We start from the raw sequence: 19,832 nt of genomic DNA on the forward strand, positions 1-19,832 counted from the left end.
TCATCCTTGAAGTAGATTTCCCTCGATTTACTTGGTGATCTCTGTTCATTCTTGAAGTAAATTGTCCCTGATTTACCTGATGATCTTCATTGTGCCTTTGCTGTCGATTGTCAACCTATTCACTTCTCCTTGCTGCTTCAAGATAACTTGTGGAGGTAGATGGATTTTGTGCTTGAGATGTTTCTTCAGTATACCCAAGACCAGTCTTGATTAGAGGAGAACACTGCACTTTGATAATCTCATCTAAAGTTTCAGATCCTTTAGCAAATCTAAGATTAAGAGCTTTTGTTTTCTCAATGTCCTTTCTAAGTCCCACAATTTCACATTCTAACTTTTCATTGTGTTTTTCCCTTTCAGCAAGTTGGTATGTCAGAGTATCTATAATCATATTCTTTTCTTCTAAACAAATTTTGAGTTTAGAAATTTCTTCATAAAGACCGCCTTCATCTATAGCATCCAAGAAATCATCATCTTCAAAAGCCATCAAAAGTCTATAATCATTACCTTGTTCATCTTCATCACTATTTGAAAATCCATCACTGTCTTCATGTGTGTAGTAGCTCTTCTTACTTACATTATGTTTTCTATTCCATCTAACTGGTTCCTTTCCTTTGTCAAGATTATCTTTATGAGGACACTTGGCAGCATAGTGACCGACTCTTCCACAAGAAAAACATTTGAAAGGTAGCTTACCTCTGAATCTTCCAGAACCCCATTGAAGGTTCTTGACAAAATTTGATTCTTCTTCTTCTGACATATGTCTTGAGTCATTGTAATCTCCTTTTCCCGAGGCTTTGAATGCAGCTTCTCTCTTTTCTAATGGTCCCCCTTTTCTCGTTTCGTAAGCTGTTAGGATTCCGTGTAGCTGTGACATGGTAATGCTCTGTAGATTCTGTTTTTCTTCTATGGCAGAAACTTATGATTCAAACTTAGAAGACAAAGATCTTAGAACCTTTTTCAAACAAAAAAACTTCTTTTATTTCTTCACCCAAACTTTTCATACAATTAACAATCTCATCTATACGTAGGAAATAGTTAGCCATACTTTCATCATTGTGCATTCTGAGATTTTCATATTGAATTTTGAGAGTTTGTAGTTTTGCTCATTTTACTTGATCATCTCCTTCATAGCTCAGAATGATCTTGTCCCATATTTCTTTTGCAGTTTTGAGCTGCATTACCTTGACGAATTCTAATTGAGATAGACTCCCTAATAGAGTATTGACAGCCTTTGCATTTGTTTCATACTGCTTCTTAACAACCGTATCTGTAGGAGTTGCTGATGGAAATGTCTACCCTGTTTCCACGATATCCCAGACTTCTGTACCAAGAGATTTAATATATGTTGTGATTCTTACCTTCCAATAGACGAAGTTGCTCCCATAAAAAATTGGTGGCCTGATCGATGCTTCTTTCTCGTAGTTGCTCATGATGATAGATCTTCCTTCAAGTGATCAAGCTTCTTCTGAAGGACCTGCTTCGATCCCAATTGTTGGAAATAATACTGAGAGGGGGGGTGAATTAGTATTATTAAATCAATTATTTTTCATTTCACAATCAGATTTATATACGCTACTTAAGCTATGGGAAACTACGTATATACGCTACTGTGTCTAAACAAACCAGCGTATATCAGAAAACTTAATATTCATTAATTGTTGATCTTTAATCAGTGCATCAGGTCTTCATTAATCATAAGAACAACAAATAGGAGCATTAAAATAGAGCAAATCATCACACACATGGACACACAGATATAAGGTGGAAACCCAATGTGGGTGAAAACCACCTGCTACAATTCGTATCTATCTTCTTTTAATTAGAAACTTCTTTTTACAATGATTTTGTACTGGTGCAGTCTTATACCAGTACGCAGGCTGCTACTTGCAGAAGGCTACAACCTTCTCTCGTTCTCGAGCTTCTCCTGGAAGGGAGCTACAACCCCCTTAGCTCTTGTACTAGCTGAGGTACTAGTACATAGGTGATGACCTACAGAAGGCTACAACCTTATCTTTTCTTCCAGGGACCGCGCTTCATAAATTTTCAAACTGGATCCATGAATAACATCAATCAAACATCAAATATATCTGCATCAACCAATCTCCTTTGCACCAAACAAACTGAATCAAATAATCACTTCTCTTAATGTTGTACCCAGAAAACAATAATAGTAACCAAACACCAATTCTGAACCCAGAACAATGCAGCAATAAAGAAAAGTAGCTAAAACTTATTTCAAGAGACGTATGCTACTTCAATATGGAGAAACCTGCGTGCAAACGCTTCTGTATTAAGGCCAACCAGTGTATACGCCGTTTTGATTTACTGAACCAGCGTGTATATGAGTCTCTAATGTGTGGAACCTGCTATAGATCTATAAAAGATAATTCACTCTTTCAAATATTCAGACATCAGCTATACCCAGATTATCAGATTTATAGATCAAGTCATTCCCCAAATATAACTGATCAAAATCACACAAAGATACTACTATTCAAGACTTGAGTTTTGACCCATCAATAGAACTTATCCGTCTTCTTCTGCTAAGGTTCCTCCTTGATTTAGATTCATCTATGCACCATAAACCGATCACCAGTATTCCAAATCTTACTCTTCATAAGATATTCAATCCTTAAGTCAATGCCTTTGCGAAATGATCTCCTCCTTTTTATAGTCTTAGGCCTTACTCAAACCATGGTCCAAAACCATAGAGAACCAATACTAGAGACCCAAAACCTTGGTTCAATACTTCGGACGCAATACCAAGGTCCAAAACCATAGGTCGAAATACCATGGTCCTAAAAATAATCTTTCCCACATGTACACACTTTTTCGTGCATAAAAGTGCGTGCATATGCATACGTGACTTTTGATCGGCAATCCTGCTTGTATACTTGACTTCGTCATAGGAAACCTGTGTATACCTCTTTTTTTTTCATTCTGAGAGCCTGAACAGTGATTTGCCATCTGAGTGAGTTGCCATCAAGGACAACACCTGTGTCATAGTGCCAAACTTGTGTCATAATGCCAACACTTCCTCGAAAGTCAGACAACGACAAAGAATTGAATCAACGTTGAGATAGTATAAAGTGTCTCCAACAATATGATAGGGCTAAGAATGGTGGTGAATTTGTCATCGAGCATCCTTAGACGAATCTACATGGAATGAAGACACCTGGAGGTAAACAATAATGTCACCGTACCAGGGATCGAGGGTACTGGTCAAGAAAAGTGTGCCATTCGAAATGTGGTCCTCTATTCGAGAGGGAGCGGAAGCAGATGGTAACGAGAAAATCAACTTAGCCAAGACCAGTGACTTCATAGACTTGGTAGTGTTATAGACATTTTTGTGCCTTACAGCATGAAGCATGAAATGTCCATAATCTAAGGGATCTAAAGTCCCTAAACATGTTGTTCCTACCCCTAGAGGAACAAGGCCAGCAAACCACAACACTTAATAAAAGTTCTCCACCTGAAAACACTCAAAAACAAGGCAATTGTGGATCATGTCAACTGCTCCACTGTCTACCTGCGTTGAATGTCAACTGCAAATAAGGCTACCTGCGTTGGGCGAGTTTGGACATGTGGCACAGTCATTCCTCAAGGTGTCAATGCCCAGGAAGCTTCCCAAATGACACTTGGATCAGGGAATTCGACTGGTGATGAGTAAGAGGTTCTAGATCTCCAAGTGGAAGCAAGAACCTCCAAGTGGACTTAAGAACTGAAGTGGGAGAGGACACTAGTCAGCTTCATGCCAGCCTCAAGCTGACTCATCCTTTCTCCAAAACTCCTATATATAGATCTCTCTCAGGAGGTCTAGGGAGGCTGGAATCTTGTGAATGTAAAGAATTGTTGTTGGTTTGAGTTTAGAACTATTGGGTGATTTGCTTTGAAGGAGGTGAAGAGGAGATTTCTTTCTGCTGGGAAGGTGATGTTGGATTGGGCCTTTTATGGTTGTATCACTTCCCAAACCTTACTTCTTCCATTAATAAAGCATTTGAGGTTCTTCTATATGCATGTGTCTCAATGGTGTATTGTTATACTTGTGTATTTGATTTATTCTAATCCTTGAATCAATTATGAATGTATGCTTCTTGTAGTTTCCCTCTCTTTCCATTTTGCAAGATCTTGGTGTAGCTGGGCCAGTGAAAGAGAAAGGAGCTCGGGGCAAGCAGCAGGGAGAGAAGATTGGATCAACCATTAGCGAAAGACATCGGTTAGTGGATCTCTTTCTCCCCTCTTTCACATCTCATAAAGAAGTAATCTCAGATAGCTTTGCTTTGATTGTTGCTAAGGAACTATCACCCTTAGAGTGGGATAGGGTCATTCCGTATTGGATACTTTTCCCAACAACAAATTGGCGACTCCGCTGGGGATCGTATCTTGTTGGTTGTTTGTGTTTTTGCTATTCATTTCCTAAACACAGGGAGTACCGAATCGAACTGCATTTGAATCTTTCAAATGCAAAGTAGAGGGCAGCTACTCTAGCCCAGCTTCTGGGCATGTTTATGATTTGAAGAGCTGATCCACAAGGACTCTGAATAGCTCTTAGTGATAGCTTTTCATCCTCCTTTGAATCATCCTTTAGTATGTACTTGATTGGTAGCTTTGATTTGGCCAAAAACTGTTGATTTTTTAGCAATCTGTGACCCAGAACCCAGAGGAACGAGAGTTTCTCTCTTCATTGCAGGCACTGTGAAGGTAGTCTGCATTTCATCGCAGGTCCCGAAGGGGCTACCTGCGTTGAATGTCAAACTGACAGTGTTCTACCTGCGCTGAACCAGTGTGGCCTTGTGCAACTGGGGTTCTCTGCTTTCTGTTGCCCTGTTTTCATCCCTGTTTTTGCAGCCTGTTATCTGTCAATGTACCTATCTGAAACCACCTTTCTTTGCCACTATTCCGCCTCGGTTGTATAAAGAAACTGTATTTGTTCTTTGTGTATTTCTTACATCATTTGCAATTTCCCATAACGAAAGTGAACTAGTCTTGTTGTGGCCTCTTAGATCTAGACCTGTGATAAGTGTCGTTCTGATCTTAAGAGTTAGTTTGTTTGTTGTTCATAGCTGATTGAGCTTTTGCTTTCATCATATGGTTTGAATTTATGTATTTCTAGTGTTGAAACAAGTAAATCTTAAGGTGTCTTTTGATTTTGGACAAAAGCTTGTTTGCTTTCACTGGAAATTGAATTCAAAGTTATACAACAACTTTCTTTTTGTAGTACACCAACATTAAGAAAGAGAAAAGAAATACCTGCATTGTGCATATGCATTTTGACAGCTTGCATGTTGATTTAGGAAAAAGTGCATTAGTGTGTGCTCTATGATCTGTATGAAAAGATGATGTCTTTCTTTTCCCTCAGTAGTTAAGATTTTCATAAGTTGAAAAGATTGAAAAAGCTTGCTTCTCATCTTTAGACTGCATTTAGGAGTTGTACCATACATCTCGTGGTGATCCATAAAGGCAAACTGCTAAACTAGATCAACCTAAAATAAATTGAATTTACATAACAACGCTTTGAAACATAACGCAAACACATAGAGGTCTAGGTAGAGACGTGTTCCGGCGTCGTTAAACATAGTGACTGTCGATCTCGAAGAAGGTGGGTGATTCCTCCTGAGAGTCGGTGGCACTAATACGGACTTGTGCTCCCATGTACCGTCGCATATATATTGGGAGACCCCTATAGGAACAAAGCCTTTATCCATAGGAAGCCGTGTCGGCCTCCCTACTGATCGCAATGCAGTGAACACAGCATTCACGAAGATTGACCACCCGTACCGTAAAACGTATTCTGTGGTTTTGCGAAAGGTTTGGCACACCCTCTGCCTAGATCTCCAGAGTAGTTTCTTTTGGCCTTTTTCAAACTATATAACTGAAAAAGTCCATCCGATCATTTGTCACTTCGGGCTCGTTAAAACATCGAAGGAGACTAGAGTCATCTTTAGCTTTTTCTCGACTCTTAAAAAGTGAAAAAGCAAGTTGTGTCTAAAGCGTCGTTATAAAATTTATTTTAAACGGAACATAATCACCTCCTATTCCTACGTTGATCTGTAAGTTGAGAACATGGAATGCACCAACCAAGGAATTCCCCATGATGGAAATCCTAGTCCTTTCTCCTCTTGGGGAGAAGTTGGTGCGCCCCACATGGCCACATTGTCGCTTCCAGGACTGGCAATTGGCCTGCCAATCTGGCTATTCTCAACCAATGTAGTTCAGAACACCATGGTTCCTGAACAATCGAGTCAACAGTTAGATCAGTCTAGAGCTGCCCACCAGCCTTCTACTTCCTATAACTCTTCCTCCAATCCTTCATCTTCGCAAGGTAGAGCCGACAAAAGCCAAGCTCCCATGGAGAAGAAGGAGAAGAAGAAGAGAGAGAAGAAGAAGAAGGAGCCTAAGGCGACTGGGGGCAAGCAAAAGACATCTGACAAAAATCCACACACAGCACAGACCGGGCCTAAATCGCCATGTGTCATATGTAGAGGAAACCACTTCCATAGAGATTGTCCCTGTATTCCCCGGATACTAAGGGACTGGTCCCCTCGTTTGCACAGTTCGGGAGCATCAACCTCTGATAGCCATGTTGAATGCTTACCGTCAACCAGCGAAAGTGAAGGTTCGAGACAAAGAGGGGGAGCAAGATCCCCCTGCAGACTGTGTGAAGGCGATCACGCCATCCACCGTTGTCCCTTCTTAGACGAAGCGAAGAGAGTTTTGGAAGATCGTCCAGTTTCACCGTTGAGACTTCCTCCTGGATACAAAAAACTCGTGCCAATTCCTTCGTTGGTTGAGAATACAGTTGGCCCGCTCAAGTGGTCAGCTAAAGCGTCAGTCATTGAAAATGAACCTACTGAATCCAGACCGGACGAAATTCCAAAGGTCGAAATGGCAGTTGACCCGGTTCCCCCTTCAGAAGTTTCATCTTCAAATGACACCGTCACTGAAGATTCATCTTCAAATGACACCCTCACTGAAGAGAATAAGGATGACACCATCCAGATTCTTTTCATCAACACAGACTCTGACGAGCATCAGGGCAATGCGCCCATTCCTTTATCGCAGGAAGGAACATCGTCAAGGTCATATCCGGCCATGTATTCTGTCCCACCACCAAGCAACCTAGTTGTGTACTTTGATTGGAACCAACTAGGCAGACCCCGGTTGCCAGCCAGTATACCATTCAGAATCATAGTCCAAATATACAGAATGGTAATGGCTGGCACTATCATTGATGAAGGGGCATCTGTGAGTATCCTTTCCTCTGTTGCTTGGAAAGCACTGGGTTCCCCGGCGCTTTTGCCTGAGATAAGAAATCTCTCGGGTTTCGATAAAGGAACCAGTCGACCATTAGGGATCCTCCCCAATGTGCCCATTACATTGAAAGGGAATGACGTTCAAATGAACGTGATGGTCGTTCAAGGACCCTTGGATTATAACCTACTCCTTGGACGAGACTATATATATTGCATGGGAGCAATAGTCTCCTCACTCTTTAGAGTAATGTGTTTTCCACACGAAGGAAGAATGGTCAAGCTCGTAGACCAAATTTCATTTCCAGGATCACGCATCGCAAATAGTCACATACCAACCCTGAATGGTCTATTCAATCAAGAAATGTCTCCACCCCCAGTCCTTCTTCCCGATGAATGCGAGTGATTCGGAAAGATGGGACTGGAACCCAGGGGGCATGCATCCTGGCCTGCTTCGGCAGGGGAACTTTGGGTATAAGGTAGAATTTCCGCGAGAGAATATGACTAGTCCATACCCCGTCCGTGGTTGGAAGAGGGGTTGTTCTGGAATAAGATTCTTTTGTCAAAGTTACGTGTTTGGCACCAGTCATTCACCCTTGTCTATTTCGGTAGACATTGCCGAGGAAGTGTTTTGTTTGAAAGATTAACGAAACAATCTTTGGGTAACCAGAAAGAGGTAAGCCTCCCTAGGTAACACAAATGTTTTTTCTTTGAGTAGTGTTCTTCTCTTGTTGCAAGTAGATGCTCTCTTGTCGCAAGTAGTTGTTCTCTTGCGATCTTGCAAAAAATCTATTGAAAGTTGGGCTAACGAGAAGACAAGTATCGTATAGACCCGTTAAAATTAACGAGAAGACAAGTATCGTTAAATTTGGACTAGCAAGACGACAAGTAGCTGTGAACACCCAAAGAAAAGCAGAGGTGAGAAGGAGGAGGGGCAACCTTGAAATTGTATTTTATACTTGGGGGCATGTAAACCTTTTGGAGTGCAAGCAAGGGGCGACTATTTATTTTTTTAAATTTTTAGGTCCTCCCTTTAAACCTGTAGGTCTAACCCTTTAAACTCGTAGGATTAGCCGTTTCCGAACTTGCATAAAGAAAGGAGCGGAGCAAAGCTTAGTGAGATGAAGCTCCATTAAAAATAGAATCTTGAGGGGACATTTCTTATCTTATGACTGGTAATTCGAGCAGTTTTAGTATAAAGTTCATGCTCGTTAAAAAATAAACGCAAGATCCGAGCAGTTTTAACGCGGTCTTCATGCTCGTTAAAAAATAAATATAAGCAGTGAGCAATGTTTCCTCCAGAGTTTAAGCTCATTTTTAAATAAAAAAATGAACCTATCCCGGTAAATAACCGCTGTGATCGTAAATTTATCAGCCATAAAAACCTTGGTCGTGTTTGCACCTGCCACCTCCATTTTCATTTGGCCGATCGTTCACCTCCATATGATTGTTTACCCATTTTGAGGAACAGTTGCGAAGAGTGATTTCACCTAGCCATCCTTGTGACACTGCCGTGATTGGAAAATTCCAACCTGTACCTGGAATCAGTTGCTATCCCTGTTTATCACTCGTTCCTCAAAATACGAGTCTTCTTTAAGGTCTTTTCATCTGACTCGTAAAATATGAAAAGATTGCTGAGTTTTGGCCTTCCAGCTCGTTAAAAGGACCGAAAGAGCTATCCCTCCTCTAGATTTTAATCTTTTTGGACCTGAGGGATTATTGCACAAAAATATCGAGCGCTTGTTTTGTTCGGCTCGTTAAAGATATCGAAAACTCATCCCTTTTGTATTGTTTTATACTTTTTCGGACTTAAGGGATTAGATGATAAAAAAGGAATTTTGGAGTTGACTTTATGTACCTTTTCAGACTCTCTAAAAATGAAAAGGACCAAGTTTTCCTTGTCGTTAGACTCGTTAAAATGATTAAATAGCGACAAACTTGTCTTTAGACGAGAACGAGTTTCCCTATCGCTAGGCTCGTTAAAACATAGCGATGGGCTTGCCCGAAGGGTAGGTTATAGAACAAGCATATGTTATCCTCCTCAAGCTTGACAAAAATAAAGAGGTACTGGTCAGAAATGACTGGGGAAAAATTGGGAGAACCTCAAAGCTTTAATGGTAGCAAGTCGCTCTTGAACATGACACTTTTCCTCCGTACCACATCGGGTTGGGTTGTTTCATTCACCGGTCTCATCACCATGGTCTCGCCAAACCATCCACTTTTGGGGTAATGCTACCGATCCATCGCATCAGTGTCGTTATATGTTCAAGAGATGTTGTTCAGAAAGAGTCAACCGTGTCCCATCCACTGCCATACATTATCCTTCATCCATTCATGACTGCCACCCTGAATCATATGTCACAGATTGTTTTCACCTCCATTAAAATCATTAGCTCCATTCCGTGTCACTGATGTGGGATTCATTAAGGCCCTCCTTTGACGGATCGCTCCTTGTCGACGTCAGCTCATTATCCAAGGAGTTGATCTAGGAACAACCCCTTCAGTACTTTGAAGCTTGCATGCCTCAATGGCAAGTTTCTCACTTCCGGCGACAGGTATACATCAATGACCTTCGACCAGAAGATTTTGCGTGGTGTTCGACGCCAAGTCCTTTATTCACACCACGTGAATTGTACTGCAGTACCTTGAGGGTCATCATCATTATCGGTGATTCCTCTCGCGCTTGTTAACGATTTACATCATTGACCGGTAATCAAGCGATGTCTTTCCATGTTCGACTTCAGCGCAATTCTCACATGGATCGACTTGTACTTAGAGTGAAGATCGAACGAGTTTGAAGACCTCGAATCTAGTTTCATCCATCCGGGATGCGATATATATTGAGGAAAAATAAAAACATTTGACATGTACATCATTGCAGCAGATGATCATCCTACTCAAAGGATGATAATTTTCACCAAAATTATCAGTCTACCATCAGACGATCGTCTGTTCTATGTACAAAAATGTATTTATAAAGCTAAGCATGGGAATGCCCGCCTCAGCTAGATCATGAAAGCAGTATGAAAAATAATGTATTGTATTGTATCTTATTACAGGTCACCTCTCAGCGATTGAATGAACTTCGGATCCTCCCGATAAAGCATTTCACCCGATAAATGACCTCATACTTTAGGGGGCAACTGTTATAGACATTTTTGTGCCTTACAGCATGAAGCATGAAATGTCCATAATCTAAGGGATCCAAAGTCCTTAAACATGTTGTTCCTACCCCTAGAGGAACAAGGCCAGCAAACCACAACACTTAATAAAAGTTCTCCACCTGAAAACACTCAAAAACAAGGCAATTCTGGATCATGTCAACTGCTCCACTGAGCATCTGCGTTGAATGTCAACTGCTCCACTGTCTACCTGCGTTGAATGTCAACTGCAAAGAAGGCTACCTGGGCTGGGTGAGTTTGGACATGTGGCACAGTCATTCCTCAAGGTGTCAATGCCCATGAAGCTTCCCAAATGACACTTGGATCAGGGAATTCGACTGGTGATGAGTAAGAGGTTCTAGATCTCCAAGTGGAAGCAAGAACCTCCAAGTGGACTTAAGAACTGAAGTGGGAGAGGACACTAGTTAGATTCATGCCAGCCTCAAGCTGACTCATCCTTTCTCCAAAACTCCTATATATAGATCTCTCTCAGGAGGTCTAGGGAGGCTGGAATCTTGTGAATGTAAAGAATTGTTGTTGGTTTGAGTTTAGAACTATTGGGTGATTTGCTTTGAAGGAGGTGAAGAGGAGATTTCTTTCTGCTGGGAAGGTGATGCTGGATTGGGCCTTTTATGGTTGTATCACTTCCCGAACCTTACTTCTTCCATTAATAAAGCATTTGAGGTTCTTCTATATGCATGTGTCTCAATGGTGTATTATTATACTTGTGTATTTGATTTATTCTAATCCTTGAATCAATTATGAATGTATGCTTCTTGTAGTTTCCCTCTCTTGCCATTTTGCAGGATCTTGGTGTAGCTGGGCCAGTGAAAGAGCAAGGAGCTGGGGGCAAGCAGCAGGGAGAGAAGATTGGATCAACCATTAGCGAAAGACATCGGTTAGTGGATCTCTTTCTCCCCTCTTTCACATCTCATAAAGAAGTAATCTCAGATAGCTTTGCTTTGATTGTTGCTAAGGAAATATCACCCTTAGAGTGGGATAGGGTCATTCCGTATTGGATACTTTTCCCAACAACAGGTAGTGGTAAACTCCAAATAAAACTCCTGAAGGATAACAATCCATTTTGAGTATTTTCCCCCCAGCAATTGGTGTGACAGAATGTATGTCATCGGGTTGCAATCTGAAATCACAGTCATCATGCGCAAGAAAATATAATGATGAAAGCGTTGGATAGCTTGAACAGCTGCCAAGGCAAGCTTATCAATGTAAGCATAGCGAGTCTCAGTGTCAAGAAGGTTGTAGCTAAGATAATAGATGGTGTTCTTGGAACCATCATCGTTGTCTTGAACCAAAACCATACTAATAGCACTATTAGTGGAAGCTAGATAAAGCAAATAATCACCATGATAGTCGAGTGGACGCAATAAGGGAGTAGAAACAAGAAGTGCCTTGAGTTTCTTGAATGACCTTTGGGCGATGTCATCCCAAATAAATGGAGTGTCATGCTTAAGGAGACATGTGTAACCCTTAGCAATCTCGGCATAGTTATGGATAAAATGACGTAGGAAATTGGCCTTCCCCTGCAAACTCTACAACTGATGCAAAGAAGCAAGAGGTGGGAGATTTAGAATAGCTTTGACCTTGAGGGGATCGAGATGAATGCCCTCTTTAGAAATGATAAACCCAAGAAGTCTGTCGGATTTGACATAGAAGACACACCTATGCAGATTGAGATGAATACGATAGTGTCTACAACGAAGAAAAATTTGGCAGAGATAGTTTGAATGGTCAGTGCATTTAGTTAAATGAGTTAGAAGATCATCCAGATAAGGTTGAAAAATGTGTCGGATGTCATGAAAAGCATAGGACATTGCTCGCTGGAAAGTTGCACCAGCATTCTTTAGGCCGAAAGGGAGATTTTTGTAAGAAAAAGTACCCACGAACAAATGAATGCGGTTTTGTGCTGATCAGAAGGTGAAATATTGATCTGGTTGTAACTAGAAAAGCCATCCATAAAAGAGAATATCTCACTCCCAGCACAATCTTTGATAAGCTGGTCAATAAAGGGAGTAGGATAGTTATCTTTCAGACATGCGCAATTGAAGTCAAGATAATCAACACAAACCCTAAAAGTTCCCTACTTTTTTGTCACAGGGACAATGTTAGATGCCCAGTCTGTCAGTGGGATAACATAAATAAACCCTTCCTTGAGAAGTTTTTCAACTTCTCCTTTAATGGTTGTGGCTTTTCTCAGGTGCACGGGCGTAAATGTTGTCGAACTGGCTTTGCACCAGGGTACATAGGTATCTCGTGTACCACAATACTTGGATCAATACTGGGCATTTCTTCATATGACCAGGTGAACACGTTGTGGAACTCTCGTAAAATTTTGGTGTAAAGTTGGATCTCCTTAGGAGAATAGGTAACTCCAATGTGAATATTTTCAACAATCCCCGGTTTAACAGAGATGTTGATGGGCATGGTTTGCATAATATTCCCCATATTCCCCTCAAAAAAACCCTCATGAGTCAAGATAGGCATCTGAAGTAGTTGACAAGGAACACAGGAAGCAAACATACCTAGACAGGCAATCATGGCCCCATGGCTTGGGAGAAACGAGGAACGATGGTGATTATCGAGCCAAGGAGGATCCTCAAAAGACATAGTTTCAAGAATTGCCTCATCAGAAGGAAATGTTTCTTGTAACAGATATGGAGAAAAAATACTGCCAAGCTAAGGGGATTGCACATACGTGTCAAGAGATCTACTCGAAGGATCAAAATCAAAAGATGAAACTAAAGCCGAAACAATTTCAACATAGTTGAGCTCTGCAAAGGCTCAACGGCATAACCTCACCCCATGAATCCACCTGATTGACGGGGGGAATCACCTAGGGATCAGGAGTGATAGAGATCATGTTAACTGAGGCGACATTAGGAGGTGGGAGTGAAAAATCACCCATAAGGGAAGGATCTTTAAAGAGTCCAACACCCACACTCTCATAGGGAATACTGGTATGCTCCACAAACATAACATTGCCATCCAAGGAAGAGGAAGCGAAGAAAGACAACTGATCGACCGTGACGATTTTCCCTTGATGAGGAAAATGGAGTACACAAAATAATGATGAAGCCACGACACACATAGCATACATCCAGCTTCGCCCCAACAAAAGGTTGTAAGTCAGATTAGCGTCAACAACTTCGACTTCGATGTCGACTATCTTCCCTTCCAAGGTGATAGGCAAGCGCGAGAGAATACCAAATGGATGAGAATCTCTTCCATCAAAGGCTTCCAAGGTATTAGGAGATTGACTCAAAGATGGGGAACTGATGGCCTTCCAACAAGCAACAGACATGATGCAAGTGGAGGCGCCCTCATCAATAACAGTACGATGAATATTCTTCGAGTTAATGATGACTTGAATGAGAAAAGTGATTTGATGAGGCAATCGTGGCACATGGTTTTCAATATCGAATGTAATTAACTCTGAATCAGCCAGATCAATGCCACCAATGGCAGATAATAGAGACTTCTGTTGGGGGGGGGGAACTCTGGAGAACTTCCAAGGCGGACATAGCCGAAGGAGCTTGGGCTAAGTCTTCAACAATACTATAGTGCTGCGTGGCATGAGCATTGGGGTTATAGGAAGATTTCTAGAGAACTCCCTTAGTAGGAGGTCTAATGACAGAATCGGTGTTGGCTCGTTCAATATGAAGAGGGCCAGAAATGGAGGAAGGAACGTTATAAGGTACTTTAGGTTCCTTGCCGGTAGATGGAGGATATTCTTTTGATTGAGTACTCACATGAATAGGGATAGTCCCAACCATAAAAACTTGGGAGCAAAAAGTGGAAGAGGACTAAGGTTGATCGACCAACATTTGAGTTTGCTAGGAAGGACAAGGCTCTTTAAGTACAACAGGAGTTCCTAAAGTTCCCTTAAGCAAACGACTAACGTCTGACCATCTAGGACAGTCTTTAGTGTATTGATCCTCATCACAAATAAGACAAGGATACTTAGGTTTGTGTTTAGAACCATCATCGGTAGGAGTCTTAGGAGGATCTTGCTTCGATGGATCAGCCTTATTTTTACCTTTCCCCTTCTTCTTACCTTTCGAAGTTTTCTCTACCATTGTGGACTAAACGACATTGACTTTGGAGGTTTTTCCAGTATTAGATGCGGACTGAGAAGCATTTTCACTAGGAGCAGTAGGTTTTTGCTTCGCAGGAGTCGTGGGAGACTCTCGAGAAGATTGGGAAATGAAACCAATAACACCATCGACAAAAGGTGTCGACGAGGCTTTAGAAGTTCTAGGTCGTGGAGCATTAGGAAAGACATCATAAAGAGTGCCATATTGGGAACAAACCAAATCAAGATACTGATCACGCACGATATCTTGCTCTTCAGTAACACATGCCCCAATAGCAATATCTCAGGCTATCGAACTGACAAAGGAGGTAGTAAACCAGTTAGCCAGAAGTTGATCAGCGATCCAGAACTTAATAAAATAGCGTCACCTTCTCCATTCATGAATATGATTAGAGATGTGAGTAGTTGTATCCTATTTCAGAGAAGTAAGGAGATGTGTTCCCATTTCATAACAAATCGGTAACTGAAAATGGGTAAGAAATTCCATCGCAAGCGAATTGAAGTCTTGGAAAGTTCCACGAGTGAGATCAATATACCATTTTGAAGCGGAACTAGTAAAAGTACTTTGAAAAAGGAGGAGGTAGATAGAATCATCAAGCCATGAGTTAGATGAGCACCAAAGGTGATAAGTCATAACATGTGCTTGGGGATCCTCTCCAAATTTACCATCGAATTTAGGAAAATCACCAGGAATCTTAGTCGAAACTAGTGGCCAATATGGATTATGAAGGATAGGGTCGTTTGTCAGCTTGGACACATCGGGCAGTTCCAAAGTCGCAAGAAAAGGTAATTGAGGGTTAAAGGACATCATAGGCCTTTGATAAGGACCAGCATTAGGGTTCCAACTATAGCCTTGTTGCCCCCATGGATTTTGTCTGTTATCACAAAATCTGACCCTGATAGGCTGCTGATCAAGTAGATTTTGAGTAACTCTTTCAAACCAATCTTTTGGTTGAGGCTTAGCCTCCCCAACCTAAGAGGGCTCTCTCAATAGGTTTAAGATTTTTGGTTAATTATTAGATGGCTAAATCTAGCAATAAAAATGAACAAAAATGTATATCTGGTTGAATCAAAGATTAGCAAACATCTATTGGGCTATGGAGTTGAGATAGTTTTCAACAAAACATCATGATAAACAAAACATGGAAGTCAAGGCACTTGGAGTTTAGGTTTATAAGTGAAATAATAACACAGTGAATAAACACAGTTTACAAGCATGTGAAGGAAGTTAGAGAATTTACCAAAGAATTATAAGTAACACAATCTCATACGACTGCAAATAAGTAATTGAAAAAGGCCATAGAAACATCAAACACATAAACCCCTTGTGAATCTTGAGTAGTAAAATTGATCTCTATATTATGTTTGAAAAACACACAACCTTTACAATAACACAGCTTTCTTTTGCTAATAAAATTGCCAAACCTAAGGGATTCGGATCTCACGCTTCATATAGAGTGTTTTACAACCTTGGATTCTATGATCCATCCTTAGGAGAATTCGAATTCTAAAATTGACACCTATCTACTCATAAAACAAACTTCTTAATTACAAAGTAACAACTAACTATCTTTTAGGAGTCCTAATATAAATAGAAGTGAAATTCTAAAACCTGTTTCAACAACCTTATCTATGACTTAAATACATTCTTTGATAGCTGCTAATCCATATCTTCGACCATTATGATGCCTCTAGCACTATTACAAGCCTTGCTGATCCATGACCTAACTGTCCCAAAAAACAAGGAAACATAGTTCCTCCTTTTTAGCCCTTAATCCTTTATGCTTATCTTCGAGTAGTTTTGCAAGCATTGTTGTTGTAGCTTCTCTTCATATTTTGTTAACTGTATTTCTAGGTCTTCAACCTGTCTCTTCAATCTCCTGTTAGTAGCTCTCAACTGAACATTCATCATCCTTACAAATCTGGCTTCTTTAATTGCAAGTACAGTCCAAGTAAAGTATTGAGCTTCACTGCTGACTATTTCTGGTTTGGAAACCTTTTCACCTTCCCAAAGAGCCTTTATCCTTTTGGAATCTATCTTCTCAACATCATGTCTTCTTGCTCTCTTCCTCAGTCTAGAAATTTCATTATTAGCTGCTCTTAACCTTTCTTCCATTTCTTCATAACTGGTTTTTTCTGTTTGAGTGGAAAAAACTCTGTTTTTGTCAACTTCAGGTATTTGTGATGAATGGTCTATCAAATCTTCCTGAATGATGGAAGCTTCCTCTATTTTCTTTAACTCAATATTGGACTCTTGCATCTTTTTAGATTGCCTGGTTAAAGGCTTTCTAGGCTTGAACACAAATGTTGCAACCTCATCCTCAAATTCCAGTTTCTTAGAAGATTTCATTTTCTTTGATTTTCCTTCATCAGATTTTATGAAATCTGCCTGCACCAAAGGGGATTCTTCAATATCAATGGCTCATAGAATATCATTTAAATTACCTTTTAAGACTGGATTTTCTCCTGGGATCACTGATTTACCCTTTTCCTTTGCAATTTGACTTCTCGTGAATCTCCTTTGAACTGGTTTGTTAGCTAACTGTTCTTGTGTCATTTCTTTAACTTCGACTATGCTTTCCTTTGCAGATTGAGGAGTCTCAAGAATAACCACTGATGTTTTACTCACTTGCTCTTTCACCTGCTTTCTAGATTTCAACTTAATAAATCTTTTTGACCTGGTCATTACAGGCTTACGGATTTCTGCTGGTGGAGTTTCTTTAACCTTAGGGTTAATGCCTGTATCTTGATTTTCCATCCCAAAACCACATAAAAACAAAAATGAAGACCAATATCCATTGATCCTTTTGAGTTCATGTAAAACTATCAGTTTAATTAGACCATGATGAAAAAGGGAGGTTTCATATCCTTGATATTTCATTTGCACTTTATCTGCCATCTTAGCTATGCTTCGATATAGGAAGTAAGGTAAATCTAAAGAAATTATACCAATAAAATGCAACAGGAGTTTAAAATGATATGAATTAATTTATTATATCTTCCCTCACAGGTAAAATACTTTTGAATGTTGAAGAGCAAGTTGGCATAGATATCTTTGATGTAGTTCCTTGGAATGGCCTTGGTTAAGTCTGTTCCTTCAAACTATGGCTTCAGAAACACTTTACATGGTTCCATGTCAAATCTGAATTTTTTGAACCATATATCTTGCCCCCTAGGAATCTCTATCACTAAAGCTATGACCTCAAGAGTAACTGGCAAGTTTAGGATTCCAATTCTTGTGTCTGAGCCAGTGAAACGTAGGGTAAACTCCTTTGTCACCTAAGTGTGTCCTCCCTACAATTTTTCACAAATTTTCCAACATACTGTTTTCTTGAAGGCTTCCATTACTGAGTTGTCTCTAGTTAAGACGTCGGTGCTTTCAGGCTCTGTTCTTAAACAATGACCAGACCTCTGGCTTTTCCTTTCTTCTGTCATCTCTGCCTCTAAACTCCTGTAACAAGTCAGCCTCGCTTGAATTATGGATGAGAGAAGCTTTGGTAAGAGATTACCATAAGCTTACCATTCGAAAACGATCTGTTTGAGCGTTTGCGTGCAAACTGCAATAAGAAACCAGCTAGCCATTTCGAATTTGAATTTACCTATCATAATGATCCCTACATTTGAAATGATGGATTTGGATGATTGCATGCTTAAGAACTGACTCCTAGCTAACGCCTAATAATGAAAAATTAACAGTATTTTAACGAATTGATGTTTTGACATGACTGCATACGAATCCATGCTTTCATAGCATGCAAGGAAAAGTGCTACGAAAAGAGAAGTGTTTCGTAGTGAAAAATATACCTTTTACACTGTCTGCACTACGAAAACGTAGTTTCGAGACTAATTCCAAAAAAATTTCAAAAATGGTTTAAGATATGAGTTCTTAAATAGAATTTAAGACTTCTAAGACAAGGGATACAGTTTTTAAACGTTATTTGGATATGAAAATGAGACCTTTGAGACTCTGAACCCATCACCTACCCATTAAAACATAAAATGACTTAACACCTATCTAAGACCAGTGACTAAGAACAATATAAATTGTTCAGGTTTAGAACAAAAAAACTTTTATGGTGATAACAGTATCTCCACTTGGGATAGTGTGCCCCTATGGCACACTAAGAACCTGTAGCTCCAGTGCTGTCCAATTTTTGATCAAACAAAAAAAACTCTTATTTGATTTGACAAGCATCTTCCTCAAACTGTTTGGGCCTTCACCTTGTGCTTAAGCTCTCTATTTCAGCTTGTCATTATTACTAATAAAACTGAAAAAGATGGAATATATACAATGTCATGATTGATTGATAAAACTTCAACAAGTATAATGCTTTAGGAACTTGCCATTGACAGGCCCTCCAGCATATGATCCTCCATCAGTTTCTTGCAATATATAAGTGTTGTTCCCATGAAAACCAACAATCTTAAAAGGACCCTTCCATAAATTCTCAAACTTACCATGCTTTCCCTTTTCCTAAATTTTGGCCTCCCATTTCAGCACTTTGTCTTGTATTTGGAATCTATCTTCTTTAATCTTTTTGTCAAATGTATTTTTAATTCTGTTTTGAGCATGCTGATGGTTGTCATAGACTTCATTTCTCTTTTCCTACAAAGCTATCAGCTAATTTATCCTCCTCTGAATGGCATTTGGTTCCTCTTCAAGTCCTTGAATTAATTTCATGACTGGTATCCCAAGTGATGTCGGAAAAACAACTTTAGCACCATAAACTAATTCATATGGCGAAGTCCCAATTGATCTCTTTGTACTATCCTATTAGCCCATAAGGCGTACTTCAGCTTTAAGTGCAAATATTTCTTGTTCTCCTACAATACATTTTTGATGATTCTTACAATGCTTTTATTTGATGATTCGACAAGACTATTTCCTTGTGGATAGTATGTTGTGGAGTGTCCAAGAGTGATGTGGTATTGGTGACAGAAATTGATCATTTTCTTAGACTTAAATGCTTGAGCATGATCTATTATAATCTTCATGGGGCAGTCAAATCGAGACAATATATTATTCTCAAGAAAAGAAATAATTACAGAATCATTAGCTTGCCTTGTTGGGATCGCCCCTATCCATTTGGTGAAGTAGTCCATTGCTGTGAGAATCCAGCGATGCTGTCTTGATGATGATGGATGTATTTCTCCAATAAATTCTAAACCCCACTGCTTAAAAAGTGCTTCCACATAGATAGGAACCAAAGGTAGAGGTACAAGTTTTCTTCTTCCTTCAAAAATTTGGCATTCATGACATACAACAATTTCTAAATGTCTTTAAACATTGTTGGCCAAAAATATCTCGCT

The sequence above is a fragment of the Pinus tabuliformis genome, chromosome X, assembly GCF_031772625.1.
Source record: "Pinus tabuliformis cultivar Carrire ecotype Pingquan chromosome X, CPIR1, whole genome shotgun sequence".
Lineage (NCBI taxonomy): Eukaryota > Viridiplantae > Streptophyta > Pinopsida > Pinales > Pinaceae > Pinus > Pinus tabuliformis.